Source organism: Puma concolor, chromosome A2 (assembly GCF_028749965.1).
Source record: "Puma concolor isolate L17-30 chromosome A2, mPumCon1.1.hap2, whole genome shotgun sequence".
Classification (NCBI taxonomy): domain Eukaryota; kingdom Metazoa; phylum Chordata; class Mammalia; order Carnivora; family Felidae; genus Puma; species Puma concolor.
Genome location: NC_141668.1, coordinates 141301233 through 141316336, shown reverse-complemented (window position 1 = coordinate 141316336; position 15104 = coordinate 141301233). Strand labels below are relative to the sequence as shown.

Genomic DNA, 15104 nt, shown 5'->3' with positions numbered 1-15104 from the left:
GGCTGTTCCCTTTAGTAGTGAGGTGTGAAACCAGGGTAGATTGGCCTCTTTTCAAGCAAAACTTGGGGCCTGGACAAGATAAAGGGATATTCCTATTGGAAACACTCGTTATGTCAAAGAGATAACATTTAACCCCCACAACATTGATGAGGTGTTTTAACCCTTTTATAGGTAACTAAACATTAGAAAAGCGAGTTACTTTACCCAAGATCCCACAGCCAATGTGGATGTGGTAGGGTCAGGCCTCAAACTGGGTGCATTTGGACCCTAAATTCATAGCCTTGGTGGTCACACTCTGTATGCTACCTAGACTTTTCTGATCCTCAATTTTCCTAAAACTCTACGAATAATCAGGAAAGTATTTTTTGGGGGGTAGCTTTGATATTAAATTAGACACTGGTAAATGACCACTGTAGTCGACACTTTCAACAATAAGTACATCTTGGCATTTTCCTAAGAGTAGAAAGAAGCAAAAGACCTTAATGGATCAAAACAACCCTCTCGGCCCAGATGATCCAGATTAAGCCGTGTTAAAAAAAAAAAAAAAATGATTACAGATTATAGATCTGTACAGTTCACAATTCGCTGTAAAGAGCTTTGCCTTTCTTTGCCACTTAGCATAATGGTTATAATACCTCCCATGCATATGATGCTTTAGGGCTTACAAAGCAATTTCACATATATTATCTGATTTGATCTTCATAATAACCCTGTAAGCTCAGTAGGACATTTCATAAGTGAGGAAAATGAGGTTCACCCAGGGTAAATACATTGCCTAGAGCACTGCTTCTCAAAGGGGGGACTTGGAGTTTTGTCCAGGACGATGCTTCATTGTATGGGGCTGTCCTGTGTGCAATGCAGAATGGGTAGTAATCCTAGGCTCCCGCCTATGAAATGCCAAGAGATCTGACTAGGCACTGTCAACCAAGCCACAATCTAACCACATTTTCAAATCTATTCTAGGGGAGTTGGCCACCCCCACACCTTATGGAGAGCCACAGATAGATGGCTGGGGTCAGTGTAGGGTCACACTTTTGTAAATGATGGAGCGAAGGCTCAAATCTGGTGTCTAAAAAGAGCAATTCCAGCATTCTTTCTACCATATTGCTGTTTTAAGCCATACAATGTCTAGGAGCCTAACCAGGGTAGGGTGGTCTCCAGGAAATAGTTCCCACTGTGTGAGTCATCAGGGAGAGTATTGTAAAGTACCTGGGTAAAAAAGATAAGATTATCACCAAAGAATTGAGCAAATAACCAATCGGTCATCGAGATGATCCTACCTTTGACAAAAAGTTTTTTTTTTTTTTAACATAAATTTCTGGAATCTGCACCAACGGGCAAATGGATACAGAAGAGCCTTATATAACACAAGGGGCAGGTCTAGATTTATCTTGCATATCAGTAATCTTTTCATATTCCATTTAATTTAATGATATGTTTACATTCGGAGAGCCAAATTAGATCTTGATGTAAGTATGCTTTTAATAACATAAATATATACCAACAGATCTTTATAAATTAGCTTTTCTACTTCTTATTCTGCTTAGAACCTATTTTATATTTCAATTTCCATGCAGAGGATCCAAATAGACTGCTTATATAAACCCCATCCTACCAAGTCCCATTAAATGGGAATGTCTGCTTTGGCCCACCTGTGTTTTTATTAAGAATTTGATTCTCATTTCCTTTAATTGATCAACACATGCTCCATTTCATCAGAGTCTCCACCACTCCCAACCGTGTTCCATTTAGTTTAATTTTTTTTTTCTTATATGTATCATCCCTGTAAGCAATTGGATTTGATGGCCACATAGAGGTGCACAGTCTAGGGCTGATTATACAAGAAGAAAAGTTGAGGATTAGTTAAAATTATGGCATACCAAGGTCTTAGGGGCATGATGCTAATGGTTTAAAAGTGTGCAGGCTGGGGCACCTGGGTGGCTCAATCTGTTGGAGCTTCTGACTCCTGATTTCAGCTCGAGTCATGATCTCATGGTTCATGCGATCTGGGGCTCTGAGCTGACAGGGTGAAACCTGCTTAGAATTCTCTCTCTTGCTCTCTCTCTCTGCCCCTATCCTGCTTGACATGCTCTCTCTCTCTCTCTCTCTCTCTAAAAATAAATAAGTTTAAAAAAAGTGTGTAGGCTTTTTACCTTCTGAAACCATGGTTTCCCAGCATAAAAAAATAAGACTGGTATTATAAGTTCACCCATGTCACGCAAAGATTGAATGAATGATGAATGGTTACACGTGAAAACATTTTGTTAAAGCTTAAAGTGCAACATGTACCCATCCATAGACTATTTACCAAGGCCTATGATTTACTAAACTCTCCTAGTTCTTAGATTCTGACCCAAGAGTAAAGAACAAATCAAGCCTTCATGGAGATAGTTTAACTCTTTAGGCTTTCTGTGCAATGTTAATGAGTACTCTACTCATTTTTGATAGCCATCTCTTTGAGAGAGGACCAAAAAAGTAGTTCGCACTGAGAAAAATTCAAGATGGAAAAAGAAGTTGGAGGAGATGCTAGTTCAGCAACCCACTTGATTGTAACATTCAGGAGCTATCCCTGCCCAATAGCCCGCCTGCTGTCAGTAAACTGGGGCATCTCCTCAATTAAAAGTGTTTCCCTCCTTCCCGTCTTTCACTACAAAGTAGGTGGGTTTCTCACTCTTTGTTCCTAAAACATCCCGTGCTTTGTTCTATTCAGGCACCTATCACAGTATACTGAAATCATTCCATTACAGAAGACCATAAGCAACTTCACACAATCACCTTGGGTAGAGGTCTGGCCCCTAGTGAATTCTCATCTCTGAGACCTTTTGAGAGATCCAACCAGTGCTGATCTTTGAAAACCATTCTTTCTCTCAGCCCACAGCAAGTTACCAGAGTTGCTTCCCTTGCTTCTGACATTTTTACCAATCAAGGTCATCTTCAACATAAAAGAGAACATTGACTTCTATCTGAATTCCAAGATTTCTCCTCGTCCATTTGAATCCCAATCATCTGACAGCCATCCTTTCTTTCCCCTTGGACACGCTTATCAGCCAAATACATGCACTAAGTAGGGGAGATGCTGAAAATGCTTGTGCTGATGTCTTTGCAGCCCCCTCCTCATTTTTCCCTAGAAGAGTAAATGCAGGAAAAACAAGGAGAGAGGATAATGGCTGTGCTTAGTGCTGGGAGCTAAATTAATTAGAAACTCCACAACACTACTCAGTCATAAACAACATCTCCCTACAGGGAATCCATTCTATAGCTGCATACACATGATTTACGAAATCTTTCAATACATAGCCTTTTCAATAATGTTAAAGCTATTACACTGAGTGATGGAGTGTACTGAACTGGACATTTCTCTCCTCAGATAAGACTACACATGTTCTGTGGAGATTCAATTAGATTCTTAACATTAAGGGAAAGAAAATACAAGAGATGATCTCGTCCAAGCTTAGGCTACAGATGCCATAGGATATTCCCATTATGCAGTCAGTCTTTTTATAAATAGATGTATAACATCCTCACTTATCCTCATGCAAATTGTGCATTTTACCAACTGTTAGCCATGGATCAATTCCAATTTGCTAGGGAGGATTTATTCCTTCATATGCATAAATGTCAGAACTGTTGTGTTTCCTAGACATACAATTGTAGACAACTACGTACATTTTAAAGAATATAACGAGGATATTTGCTTGGTAACACTCCCCCCCCATTTTAAGTGCAGCAGGGCATGGAGCCTCCCTAGGGTTCTGGGCAGATTTTAGAGACTACTCACTTTTAACCAGGGGTATGATGACAAGCATCATAATAATTAGTATCTATTGTGTGCTATATGGCAGGGACTGGGCATATACTTAACCCTCACAAAAGCTCTTTGAAGTAAATATTATTATCTTCATTTTACAGATAAGAAAACTGAAACACAGAAAGGTAAAATAACTTTTCCAAAGTCACATAGCTAATAAACAACAGAGTTACTTATTACACCTGGGCAGTCCACAATCTTATCCCCTGCATGAGGCTGCTTCTGTGACAACAGTCCCATTGCTACAGTTACTGGTTAGAGAATCAAGATGGTGGTTTTGGGGGCGCCCAGGTGGCTCAGTCGGCTAAGCGTCCAACTTTGACTCAGGTCATGATCTCACGGTTCGTGAGTTCGAGCCCTGCATCAGGCTCTGTGCTGACAGCTCAGGCCCGGAGCCTGCTTCGGATTCTGTGTCTCCCCTCTTTCTCTGCTCCTCCCCTGCGTGTGCTTTGTGTCTCAAAAATAAATAAATGTTTAAAAAAAAAAAAAGTTGGTGGTTTTGTCCTTTGGAATGAGCTTTGGGTACAAGTCTTAAAACCTGGATTGCAACCATGGCTTCATCATCAAATTACTGTGAAGCCAAAGATAAGTCACTTCATTCCTCTTAACCACTAGGGTTTTATTTGCTTCCAGCATTAGAAAATACAACTTTTCTGTAAAAATTAAATAAGGTCATAGATACGATCTTCTAAAATGTGAATGTCATGAACACATTCGCCCACAACCTAGAACCACAGGAGGAAGCGTTGAGTGAAGGAATAACGCAACGATAGAAACACTGCTACCAAAAAGGCATCAAATGTAGCAAACATCTATTGTGTAGCTGATCGGACTACCGACTACAAGCCTCACACAAATAATTTCATTAGGCCTCATGACCACCTTACATGTAGGTGGATATTCTTATCCGTAGGAACAAATAAGGAAACATGCAGAAGAGTTAAGTGTCTTGCCCAAGAGTGCATGGTTAATAAGTTTTAGAGCTAATTTTTTGAGCCCAGGTTCCTTCTGGTCGAATTACGTTGGGAATACAAAGGTGAATTATGCATCTGCTTCTTTTCTAAAGGAACTTCGATCTCATTGTCGGAGGTGAGCCACAGGCAGAAAGAAAAATTTGAGACCTATTGGGTTAAAAGTTATGAAAAGCAAAACAAAACAAAACAAGCAACAGGGTGACAATAATTCAGAATGGGTTTGTCAGGGTTAGTGTTTCTAAATCTTGGATCTTCTTTAGAATCATCAGACCTTGGTACTGGTGGTTTAAATGAAACAAACAAACAAACAAACAAACAAACCCCAGGTGATCCTAATGTGCAACCAAGTTGAAAGCTACCAGTCCATGCCAATCTCTTCAAGAAGCGCTTTGTGGTAAGCTTGAAGGACTAAGTGAAGTGTCATTACAGTTTTAGAGGCAAAGACAGCTTAAATGACTTGCGCAAGACTACACTGTATATCATGCCAAAGTTAAAGCAGAATCCAGAAACCCTGCTCCTGGATCTTCGAGAACATTTTGAGATAAAGACGCTTTGCTACGTGAGACAACATAAAGTGTAACCAGGAAGGTGATTCCATTCCACCAGGGGACATTAGAGAGGATAAATTCCACCCTTGGAGCAGAGTTTTCACCGAGCATTGTAAATTCTAGCTTGACGCACACTTGTTAACCAGCAGGACGAAGAAACGGAGAGTGGGGAAGAATCTGTTTAACGCTGTCTCTCCTCACATCGCTCATCATCAGCTTGTGATGTGAAAACATGAGGCTTTGCTTAGTCCGTATCCGTGGAACCTGAATGTAAAAAGACACGCTGCTGTAGCTGAGGCACTGCCTGGCATGACAGATGAAGCCAACTATTCCAACTGCTGAAAAATCTCCCAGACTTACAGTCATAAAACTAAAGGGCAGAGAAGAAGGGCCATCTGCTTCTTGCTGGCTACGGATTCATTTCTGCTTGGATAGAGGGAAGAGCCCCTCCACTTCTTTAAAACAACAACAACAACCAACAATTTCTTGTTCATTTTTGGAGGAACTGCTCCTTCTAGGTAGGGAGTGTTTTAAACACGTGCATATGTCTAAAATCAGAAGAGAGGAGGAAAGCCACAAAGTCTTTGTGTCCCCAGTTCTCCTTCAACAGTCGGATCTTAGGAAGAGTCGAGGCTACTTTTCTAGGCTGGGAAAAGATCGCAGACTTTCCTATTATTCTTTAATTTTTAACAAATGATAGTTGCAACAATTATGGCTGCTAGTACCTTTGAATTCTATGTCTATCCTGGGGTAGATATGAATTATCTAAGTTCGGAGTCTTGCACTGGTATAATATAAAATGAGATCTTAATTAACATCAAAAGAACAAAGATTTTCAAAGTGGGGTCTGCTGAGCACTGTAGTGCTTAGGGATCCCCCATGGGGGTGTAAGGAGACAGAGAAAAGCCAGACTTGAGCGTGGGCTCACTCTTCTCCCTCCACACCCCTTCTCCCCAAAAGAGAGCATCTCCATTTTTACCTGTTTATCTACTGGGGTTCTGTATAAGACTGTTTTTAAGAAAACTACTTCAGTTACTAAAAAAAAAAAAAAAAAAAATTAACTGGAGAAAATAATCAGATCACCGACCATGTGGATGGTATAATCTCATTTTTCAAGAAATGTACAAACTTCAATATGCATAGAAAAAGGTACAAGGAATATGCATATTGAACTCTCATCTCTTCGGATGTGATCAGTAATGAGTCATAGTTTCACTGATTTGCTTATTTGCATTTTCTGGGTTCTGTCTTTGTTAGAAGGAAACATAAGCATGAATGTAGGTAAAAGAAAAAGTCATGTTTTCAATTAATTTAGACCTTTGAAGACTCCTTGGCACTGTGAAGTTCAGTATAACTTAAGAGGTGCTCTTTTAGGTGTGGTGGTTGAGGACAGTACCCAGCGGGTGCTGGGCAAGCATTCGCTTTGGGGTACTTCTGCACCAAATGGGGCAAGCTGTTGGCTTTCTATTGGCCCCACCCTCCATCCCTATGACGATGGCCATTTCCAACTGGATGGAAATGGGACATCCAGTAGCAGGCAGTTCGGACTAAAAGCATAGCCTAACACACCTGGACAGATGCCCTCATTTTATAGACGAGAAAGCACACAGGACAAGTAACCGCTGAGAGGCACCATACAGGACTCAATCCTAGTTCTTCTGAGTTCTTCTGAATCAACTGGGTGTAGGTTGTGCTTCTTCCATAACAAAGTGCGGCAAAAGCAGAGTAGTTAAGGGCACCAAATCTGTCAGGGCTTCGGCACCACCCCCTACCAGTTGCAATCATAGGCAAGTTACCTATCTTCAGCTTCCTTATCTGAAACATCAAGGCCATAGCATTACAGGAGCAGGCTTCCAGCAAGGGTTAGATTCAACAACCTCATGCATGTCAGCTGACATGGGGCCAGGTCTAGTCTGGGCTCACCAAATGGTTTTTAGTCTGTTAAGTATTATTATCATATTTCCTTAGCTCATCCTGTCTCTCTGCTTTTCCTGGAAGCATCAAAATTGTATTTGGTTTCAAGTCCAGCCACATTAGGATAGGCAAGCAGCTTCCTTGGCATTTGGGAAAATGAATGCAAGGGATGGCAATAGCCTCCCAGTTATAACTCTCTTACACAGATATACCTGGGTAATGGTGAGTAGTCTCATGGGGAACAAAATTCACTGGAATATAAAAAGTATGATGAAGCAGAGATCCCTATGTAATTTAATCGGAAAGTTTCTAAACCTCTGCAAAACATGAATCCATGTTAGAAGAAACAATGCTACAGTGGGAAGCTTTTGACTTGGAAGAAGGAAGTTAGAGCACATTTCTTTTTTAGTTTCATGGGAATAATGAAGATGTACAAAATGGGAGAGTTATCTTTCCCCCATTAAGTGCTATCTTGAAATAAAACCAGAAAGAAGTGATGTTGCAGGCTATCTTGCAGCAAAGTAGAATAATCAGGAAATGGTAAGGAGATCGGTGTGTCAAATCCAGACAATTCCAAGTAAAATGCCATACTTCCGTTGAATTTTCAAAAAACCTATTTTGATCCAGGTATTCAGACAATCAGCAAATTCAATGTTCTTGCGTCACGTCTGTTCAATAATACACAAACACATTCGCCCTGTTACTTTTCATCTTTGAGTCTGTGATGTGTTTACGCTTGGCTCTTTATGAGGAAATAGGGGGCTGTGTAAATTAAACATCAGTTTCCTTCACCACTACACTTATACACCTTGTAATCATGAATTATGCAGGCCAGTATTGACGGTGTTATTATGAGAGAGTGCAGCTGCATGGACCTCACAAAGCAAACACAGTAAGTCAGAGAGGGGGCAAAACCGAGCCTCAGAATCTTGACAGGAGGAACTGTCAGACGTTCTCCTGTTTACCAACATGCATTTACAACATTTCAGGGAAACTCAGCTGCCCTACCCTGGGCCTAGACTTGACAATGCCCAGTGGAGTTAGGAATGAAAGAGAAAGAAGCTGAAACTGTTTACATGAAATTATTTTTGAAAAGCGTTTTTGAATCCCTGGGGTCGTCCAACTCATTTGGTTGGCTCAGTCAAAAGCTAATGGTGTCCTTCTCTCTTCTCTTCCTCCTGCCCTCCTTTGTCCACAACTGCATCAATTTAGACACCTTGCCTTGAGAAGACTTATTGATTGAATGATTCAATCACTACACATTTGTTGAGCACCTTCTGGCTAACCCAGTGCTCCTTCACTTCTGGATACACACTGAATCACCTGCGGAGACTATAAAAATGTACTGATGGCTGGGCTTCTGGATCTTTCGGAGCTCCTGGGTGAATGCAGTGGATACCCAAGGCAGAGAATAACTGCTCTACACACATGGGATTTATAGAGAAGTCAGGCATTTCCCCTCCTCCCTAGGAACTTACTGATTATCCTGCAAATTCAGACCCAAATGAGAAAACAAAGCTAAGATATTCCTAAAACCACTCTGTCCTTCTTTCCTTCTTCCTTTTTTTTTCAAATACATATTGAATACATATCTGGTGTGTGACAGACACCAAGGCAACAGAGACTGTGTGCTGTCCCCCAAGAGCGTATAGTCTGATGGGAGACACGGACAATACAAATAAGATGAGGAGAAATGTAAGCACTGGAATCAGAGGGACCCCAAAAGGAAGGTCCTCCGGCCAGCCAGGATGTAGGTTTAAGGAACAACCTTTTTGGGGTTTTCTGTTTTTTAATTTTGAGAGAGTGAGCACATGAGCACGTGCAAGAGGTGGGGAGGCGCAGAGAGAGAGAGGGAGAGAGAGAATCCCAAGCAAGATCCGAGTTGTCAGCAAATAGCCTGACGCGGGGCTCAAACCCATGAACCATGAGATCATGACCTGAGCCAAAATCAAGAGTCAGTCGCTTAACAGGCTAAGTCACCCAGGCGCCCCAGGAAATCTTTTCAAGGAGGTAAAATGGGACCTTTCAGCTTGTGCTGGAAATGGCCCACATATATACACAATATGTGTGTGTATACATATATGTGACTATATAAAAGCAAGGGGATTCTAGTCGAGGGAACTGCATGTGCAAAAGCATAAACAGAAGAAAGCACTGTGTATCTTTAGAGCCATGAAATTTATCAATGGGGCTGAAGTAACGGATACAAGCAAGACTGGAGAAGTTAGATTCAGATTCTAAGGAAGTATCATTTGCCGTGCTCAGAAGGCGGGGCTTTATCCTGAAGGCTATGGAGGAGCTTCTGAAGAGCTTAAAACTAGTAAGGATTAGGTTTTAAGGTAAATTCTGGAAACTTCTTTTGCTAAAAGAAGGAATCAGGGACACATTTGCTCATCCCAGGGTGTTTATAGTAAGCAATATCTCGGCCCATCTTTATGCCTACGTGGACACCTTGCTGCTGAGCCTGCGAACTTAAGTATCTTGCCTAAGATCACACAGCTTGTATGTGACCAAGCTGGGATACAAACTCACATCTGACTCCAAGGTTAGGGCTCTTTTATCTTTTTTTAAAAATGTTTATTTCTGAGAGAGAGCACGAGCAGGGGAGGGGCAGAGAGTGAGGGGGACAGAGGATCCAAAGTGGGCTCTGTGCTGACAGAAGAAAGATCAACGTGGGGCTCAAACTCACAAACTGTGAGATCCGGACCTGAGCCAAAGTCGGACACTCAACCGACTGAGTCACCCAGGAACCCCAAGAGCTCTTTTATCTTAAACATTTTACTTCCCCAACACACAGAGAGGACACCTTCTGCTCCCCCCGCCCCCACCCCTAGTGGAGGACAAGTTCAGAGAACTACAGCATGAACTATCTGCTGGGGCGCCTACAGCAGCTCAATGAATACCAGTCCAAAAAGAAAGATGCGGAAAGCATAGCCAGTTCCTTCCGGTTACGCTGACAGAGCATCATGAATGTTAACTGGAGTCCAGGCTTGTGGACCAACCAGAGTATTTTTATTTTCAGAGTAGCTTAATGTGCTGGATAGATTTTCCAGAAGCAAAGTGGAACAGCCCCTGATTCATAGCTTGGGTTACTCAATGTTCCAACCTCTTTATACAGCTGTTTCCTTTTGATCTTGCAAGCTGCCCTACATCATGTTTTACAATGAATTAGCCAGTGACTCAGTGCCAGGATATGAGGAGATAGCAAAATAATAGATATTTATTGACATAAGAAGACTACAAAGCAAGCTATCATGGAACAAAGAGTATGGACTTTGGCAAATACAGATTTAAATCTCTGCTTCACCACTTAATAACTGAGTGGATTTGGAGTAAAAGACTTAACTTCTCTATGTCTCAGTTTCCTCATCTGCAAAATGCACAGGACTGGTGGCCAGCAGATACAATGCAAGATGGTTCAAGTCCTGCCACACAGTGAGCCCTCAACAAATGTATTTTTTCCTCCTCCGGATGTGAGTACAGATGGATTAATTAAGCATTAGTGAAACAGCTCCCAAAATGGCCATGGGAGAGCTGACAGAGAGGATTGGCTTTACGTGCATGAACTAGATTTTAGGAAAATGGATGTCACTTTCTGATAGGGGTGAGAAATCCACATGATCCTTAAGTATGTCGCTGAGCTGTGAGTGCTGAACACACAGCATCTGTGCAGACTTGAAAAGATGTGGCTACTCGTGGGGCACTCCAGAGACCAGCCAAGGGGCTGCTCTCACTCACTGTATGTATTAGTGTCCTCACTAACAGAAGGGTAATGAAATGAGGGGGCTTGGAGAGGCCTCCCGAATGTGTAGGTTTCCTGGTTTGACAAAGGTGGGCAACACAAAGTGCTATGCAAAGAAAACAGTTGGTTTGTAGAAGGCAAATTAAAAAGTCAAGTTCAGGAGGCAGGAGGGAATGAATTATAAACCAAGCAATACTTAAAAGATCAGAGTCCTGAGGTACTTTGGAGGCAGGAAAACCCAATGTTAAGGTTGTTTAACTGGAGTTCTCAAGCGTGGGATTCTTCTATGGCCCTTCGGGAATCTATGAAATTCTTAAAATTGTATGTGAAACAGTGGATGGGTGCATGTGTTTTGGGGGCACAAGATATATATTCTTCAGATTTTCAAAAGGGTTAAGAGTACAGATTCTATGTTCAAATCCTGACTCTGCTCATTTTTAGCTTTGTGACTGTTATGAAAATTACGTAACTTCTCTGGGAATAATAATAAAAACTTATCCCATACTGTTGCTGTGATAATTAAATGAGTTAATATTTATAACACACCGAGAAAAGTACCTGAAACATAGCCAGTGTTCATTAATAATAGTAATACTCATCTTGGATGTAGAAGGGACTGCTTGGACCCTTGATTTCTGGGTCTTGGACAATCCTTACCCTAAAATTAATGAATATATGCTCCGCTGCACCTGCCACAGGTTTTGAAACAGGGATGCTTCACTCTCCATGAATAACCTTTGCTTGGGAGTAGCCTCAGCTGCTCCAAAACTTGATCCAAGTTTAGATGCCCAAGGGACTCAGTGGAAGGCAGCAGATAGGAAACCACATGGCATGGATGAAGAAGGAAGGAGGAGAACAGTGTGGGAGAATACCCTGAAAATGGTTGAATAGCACAGTTGGGAATAGAGCCAAGGGGAATACACCTTCACAATGGGACTGAATACTTTTAATAACATGACTGATGAAGAATTCAATCAGATAATGAATGGCTGTAAAATCCAGAAGCAGGAGGGAGACATGCACCAAGAACATCTCCTTGATGAGATCCTCCCATCTGTGGACCAGAGAGATAAAGTTTGTGTAACTCTTTTGAAGTCAGAGAAAACCAGGAAGCATTTGACGTCATCAGGTCCAGGTGGCAGCACAGAGTAAAGAACATGTGAATTGTCACTAAGTTAAATACAAAGAGAAGAAGGGGCGCCTGGGTGGCTCAGTCGGTTAAGCGTCCGACTTCAGCTCAGGTCACGATCTCGCAGTCCGTGAGTTCGAGCCCCGTGTCGGGCTCTGGGCTGATGGCTCAGAGCCTGGAGCCTGCTTCCAATTCTGTGTCTCCCTCTCTCTCTGTCCCTCCTCCACTCATGCTCTGTCTCTCTATGTCTCAAAGATGAATAAACGTTAAAAAAAAATTAAAAAAAATACAAAGAGAAGGAAGTAAAATAAACAAACAAAAAACCCTACTTGACTCCTAATAGCCTACCATTGGCCAGAAGGCTTACCAATAAGATAAAGTTGATTAACACATGTTTTTTATATGTATTATATGCTGTATTCTTACAATAAAGGAAGCTAGAGAAAAGAAAATGCTATTAAGAAAATCGTAAGGAGGAGAAAATACATTTATAGTATTGTACTGCATTTATTGAAAAAAGTCTGCAAATGAGTGGACCCGTGCTGTTCAAACACACTGTTGTTCAAGGGGCAACTGTAATTATAATTAACTAGCAAGTCCAATAATGGAGATATCGTCAGAGGATTGTGGGGTCACCAACGAGAGATGGTAATTCAGTTGTGTGGACATGAGTTTCAACACCTGTCCAGGGCAGCTTTGCTTAAAGAGGTGGAACTTCAGGGGGAGGTAATGGCCAAGGTTGTCCAAGCAGACAGTATTAGTAAAGGCCAAGAGATAAGAAACACCACTGCCAAGTGTGAAGAGCCATGTGAATTCATGGCACCGGAGTCCAAAATGCGGGATAAGAAGGGGTGGGAAGGGACTAGCAAGGTGGTGCTAGACCATGAAGGACCTGGATGCCTTGGTGAGGAGCTAAGATTCATCCTGGTAGGGAACATTAAGGGCTCACAAAGATGGGTGAATCTGGCAGAAGTGTGAAGGACAGGCTGGAGAGAACCAGACACAGAGGGAAGGAGACCAATTATAAGAAGTTTTAAAATACACAAAGAGAGAAATAAGGATGGCAAGAACTAAGACCAGAGCATTGATTGGGTTTGCGGCCACTAAGGAACAGAGGTATAGGGAACATTTAGAAGACAAACATGGGCGACTTACTGATCGATTGATTACATATGGGATGCAAGAGAGACGCATTCAAGTCTAACCACTGAGACTTCTAGCTTGGGTGAGAGGTGTGCGTGGCGATTCCTACATCTGGGATTAGGAGGGTGAGGAGGACCTCAAGCATACGTTTAGGGGAATGGGCAGGCAGTGATAAGCTCAGTCCAGGACATACTGAGTTGGAGCAAATTGAGTAGGACATATTGAGTGAATCCAGATCAGGTCTCTATTAGAGATTAAATGAGATAATGCACATGGATTGCTTCGTGAACTACAAAAACTAATTACCTCATTATTACTGCCATCAGCTTACAGCACCAGCCTCTCAAGTTCTTATTTAACCTCTCACATTCTTAAATTTTTCATGCACTTCAGTGGGGATAAAAACTGCCCATCATATACATCTATCTAACTCACAAGATATTTGGGCATAAAATAACATTGTCTGTGAAACATGGTGTTCTTTGTGGGAACGACAGATAAATCCAACATAACATTAAATGGCATTAAATTCAAAGAGACGAGACAGTGTACAACAATGAGTTCCACAATATTTAATAAGCAAAAAGACAATTATAGCTCTGAAATGCATGGTTTAACACAACAGCTACACTGTCATGAAATTTTTAATCATGTAAGTGGTGATTTAGTTTTCCTACCAGTCATATGTCTATTTTAGAGGATTCTCTCCTAGAAAACAAAATATCGTGTATGTTTTTGTATGTGTATGTTTTGGGGGGGAGGGTTTGTGTTTGGGTGTGCCTGGAAGCATGTTGCCCCTCACATTTACGGGGGAAAAAGCAATTAACATAATTAACAGCCTGCATCTCTGAGGCTGGTTGGTAAATCACACCTGAGAAACAATACTTTTTATACAAACTTTTCACACTTCAATATAAACCCTTGAAACCCTGATCAGCAGGACTGGCTCACAGGAAATGATTAAAAGTAAAAATTAAGAACCAGTAATTATCCCAGGCAGTTGGAGAAATTTGGCTCCCAAATAAAGCATATTCCTGTTTGTAGATCTGATTTTCTGGATTACTGCCAATCCTTCGCAATACACTGACCAAGTCAGGAAACCACGATAGAGTCAGTTAGTCAAAATTCTCTGTTGGAGTCCCAAGAACCTTGGTATTTCCGAGAATGAGACAGCCTTTATATTTATTCATCTAAAAGTCCATTCGCTTTTGAGCCAAAAGGACATCATTTATTCCATTCCCCATTTCAAGGTACTAAATGAGATTCCTAAATTTCTCTGTGTAACACTTTCTATTCTTTAACAGCCCATATTACTGGCAAATATCTCCTCTGAGTCTCATCTAAATCCATTGTTAGATACCAACCAGCATGCGAAATGTTGAGAGGAAAATGTATTGACTAGTAGGAGCAAGAGAAGGAAAGCCTTTCAGGACAAAACAAACAAAAGGAAGGCCAGTAGCTCAGAGGACATGTGGCACACCGTATGAGCTTGTTTCACAATTAACCTTTCTGGCGAGGGAGAAGCCCTTATTTCCTAGGGACTCATGTTGGCACCTCAGTCTATAAGACGTAAAATAATTCACACCAAAAGGGAATAAGATGGAAAATCCTATGGTCACGTGACATCCCCTTGTAATATTGGAACTTCCCTAAGAAGACACTTTGAAATGATGTCTGCCATCTATAATATTCTCTCCCAAATATGTCAAAGTATTATGTCCCTCTGCTTTGTAGTTCTCTTCCCCTGGAAGGAGGATTAAGCAAAATGATTTCTTTCCTCTAAGTGAAGGTCATTGTTCACTCACTAATAAGGTTTCTGTAACAGTTCTCCTATTCGTGGACTTCA

At 41.4% G+C, this 15104-nt stretch overlaps 1 protein-coding gene across 29 annotated transcripts in view; it reads right to left on the bottom strand.

The window, feature by feature from the left end:
* Nucleotides 1-15104, bottom strand: part of CADPS (calcium dependent secretion activator) — a 481928-nt gene that overhangs the window by 432852 nt on the left and 33972 nt on the right. The window lies entirely within an intron of this gene.